We start from the raw sequence: 3898 nt of genomic DNA on the forward strand, positions 1-3898 counted from the left end.
AATTACCCTTCCATTTTTCCAAGCTGAGGAAAAGAAAAAAATTAGGGGATTTATTTGCTTATGGGCTTCTAATTTAAAAGTTGGGAAGTTTTCTTAGCCTGCTGATTAGGCCTTGAAGCCTGGGGCTAAATAGGGGTTGCAACAAACCCTGAGCCCCTGAGAGACTGGAAATCAAGAAGCACGTTGTCCTAATTCTTCAGTAGAGAAAGAAACAGAGAGAGAGAGAGATTGAGAGAGAGAAGAAGAAATAAATCTATATATAAATATGGCAATTAGAATATGGATTTTCCTGATCCACAAAGGAAATGAAAGATCATCATTGACAGGCAAGAGTTAAAATATATATGAATGTGAATACTGGACTATATTTCAACGGTATTTGCATAATGTCCTAGCCTATATAAATTGCCACTGAAGTTTTACTCATCTGGTGTTATTGCATAATCACCTGCTCGACCTTGGCAGTGAAGTGAAGCTTGTAGGACTGAAAATATGTTTACATTTAACTCTGTGGGGACCTATTCCTACATTGGTACATGTTGTAGGTTGGCATTTATATGCAAACTAGCCAATTATCGATATTTTTCTTTGTTTCTTCTACAGCAAAATGGTGAAACCAATTTCTTGCATATATAATTCTAAGAAGAAATGTAATGCTAGTGAGGAAAGAAAAAAAAAAAGATTCACACATTTCACACATACTGTTCAGCAAAACATACAATTCTAGTGTTACCAGGATGACCAAGCACATTTTTATATGTAAGATGTATAAGGCAGTTTGTTTAAAAAAAAAAAATCCTTTGTGGATATGAGAGGAAGAACCACACAAAAGAAAGATAAGTTGCTTTTCTCACTGTTCTCTCACCAGATGTTCTCTTGTTGCTGCTTCTGCAAAGTGAACAGAGAGAGGTAGCCAATTAACTTCCTTGAGTAACCAAATATTTAAAACAATTGAATACACAAAAACCTTTTAGTGGCCTTCATTTGTAGGCAAGGTAACCACAGAGAATCAATAAATAAATTGACCAAACACTTGTAAGAAGAATGTATTTGTCACAGGACTATATTGCTCACTGACAGTTCACCTGACTAATTTCCTATCCCTGGGTTCCCCTAACTCAGGTGGCTCCTTCTTCCCAAACCCAGGCTCAGCTTTCTTCCAAGGTCTTGGAATAAATCTCAGCCGATTTTTTGATTTGAGATCAAGTCAGATTTGTTGCTGGCCCCTCTCTAACCCTGGTGTCCCATCTGTACCTGGTTGGGTTCATTTCCCATCTCCTAATTACACCAAAGGCTGAGCTTCCTGCTAATTTCTCCAGATCTCATGTTCTTCTCTGAGGCTTATGTATTAGTTTTCCAGAGTTGCTATAACACAGTACCACAAACTGGATAGCTTGAACAACAGAAATTTATTGTCTCCAGTCCTGGAAGTTAGAAATCTGCAATTAAGGTGTAGTCGGGGTCGTTTCCTTCTGTGGGCTGTGAGAGAGAATCTGTTGCATACTTCTGTCCTAGAGTCTGGTGGTTTGCTGGCAATCTTCAGCATTCTTTGACATGCAGAGGCGTTACTTTAATCTTTGTCTTCAGGCTCACACAGTGCTGTCCATAGGTCTCTGTCTCTACATATGGTATATTCTTTTTATAAGGACACCGATCATATTAAATTAGGCAGGGATCCATTCTACTTCATTATGACCTCATCTTCACTAATTACATCTGCAGGGACACTATTCCTAAATAAGGTCACATATGAGATACTGGAGGTTAGGACTTCAACACATCAAATTTGGGGTTACACAGCCTGGTCATGGTGGTACACGCCTGTAATCCTACCACTTTGGGAGGCTGAGGTGAGAGGATTGCTTGAGCCCAGGATTTTGAGACCAACCTGGAAAATAAATAGCGAGACCCTATCTCTACAGAAAAAAATTTTTTTTTTTAAATTAGCTAGGCATGGTGGTGCACACCTGTAGACCCAGCTACTCAGGAAGCTGAGGCAGGAGGATCACTTCAACCCAGTAGTTTGAGGTTGCAGTGAACTATGATGACTCTGGGCAGCAGAATGAGAACCTGTCTCAAAAAAAAGAAATTGAGGGGTACACAATTCAACCCATACCAGCTTGCTCACTCTTGTCCTAATTTCCAAATGCTGTACTGCTTGATTTCTGCCAGTGGAATGAACATGGATTACCTTTGATTGTTTATTCTACTAATTATTTTATAGACATCTTGGATTTGATTTGAACCTCACCTGACTGTAATCACTATCTTCCTGCCACTTTTTAGTACACTAATGTCCTATGTCTATACCTTACCTGATATTTATATCTCATTATGTCTAGCTCTATATGGTAAGCAGGCTAATACCCCCCCCAAAGATATCCAAGTCCTAATCCCCAGAACCTGTGAGTGTGTTAGGTTCCATGGCAAAGAATAATTAAGGTTGCTAATTAACTGACTTTAAAATAGGGAGATTAACCTGGGTTACCCAGGCAGGCTCAATGTAATCAGTCTTTAAAAGTGAAAGGAGGAGGTAAAAGAAGACAGAGGAAGAGATGTGACAATGGAGGCAGGGTCAAAGAGATGCCATGTTGCTGACTCTGAAGATGGAGGAAAAGGGCTATAAACCAAGGGAATGCAGGTGCCTTTACAGCTGGAAAAGGCAAGAAAACTAATCATCTTTTACAGCCTCCAGAAACAACACAGCCCTATTGACACCTCGATTTTGGCCTAGTGAGACCCATGTTGGACTTCTGGACTATTGAATTATAATATAATAAATTTGAATTGTTTTGAGCCACTAAGTTTGTGGTAATTTGTTATGGTAGCAATAGAAAACCAATACATCTTAGAATAAAAAATTCTTAAACATGGCTTCATGTTTAGACCAAAGCCTTTGGCCTACTCTGAAAGTTCTTCCCATTCCCCTAGTCCCAGGCTTACTCCAATGAACTCATCCTGCCACTACTTCGAACCTTAGAATTAATAAGAGTTAGGTGCAGCATAGTATAAGAGAGTTTTCACGGGCATTTGAACCAGATTTGACTGCAAATTCTAGTTTGCCCCTTTCAAGTGTATGACCTTAAATAAATCACTTAATCTTTCTGAGCTTTAGTTACTTTTCCCTTATCTATAACATGGAGATAATAAAACATAATTCTCACTGTAAGGCTTAATGACAATATCTGTAAATACATCTAACGCAATGCCTTGTACATGTTAGGTATTCAATAAGTGGTAGCTAGTATTAAGGCATTTTAAATTCTTAAGCCAACCATTTCTTTTTTCCACCACATTTTATTTTTAAGCAAGGGTCATTTTGGATTAAAAATATAAACAAATAATGGGATCTTGGAAGGAAGAATCAGTGAGGCATTGTGTCTTATGGTACTTATTGATGAATAGATAAATATTCAGGAATAAGGAAAACATGCCCAGTGATTCTTTTGGGAGAGACACACCCTGAAACAGAAGAGGATAGCCCTCAGTAGACTGAGTTAATTGTGAAATCTGTCCTGCAGTAGACAAAGGCTGGAAAGATATTTGCTCTGTTAAATAATAATGTAAGTAACTTGAAAACAATTTGGGAGATCACATATACATGTATTCTTTTGCCTTCAAAGAACTTTATATCCGATGGCCTAAATCTGCTTCATCATGTCATCATGAAGTTGAAAACCACAAAAAGATCTTTAAGAAAATGGAGGTTATAAAACATCTAAAAATTACTTATAACAAAGAGTAGTTTATTTAAAAACTATTTTTTTTATTTTTTTTATTTCAGCATATTATGGGGGTACAGATGTTTAGGTTATGTATGTTGCCCTTTCCCCCTCCTCCCCCCCAAGTCCGAGTTTCAAATATGTCCATCCTTCGGGTGGTGTCCATTGCACTCTTT

This window comes from Propithecus coquereli, unplaced genomic scaffold, assembly GCF_000956105.1.
Source record: "Propithecus coquereli isolate 6110/MARCELLA unplaced genomic scaffold, Pcoq_1.0 Scaffold10, whole genome shotgun sequence".
Lineage (NCBI taxonomy): Eukaryota > Metazoa > Chordata > Mammalia > Primates > Indriidae > Propithecus > Propithecus coquereli.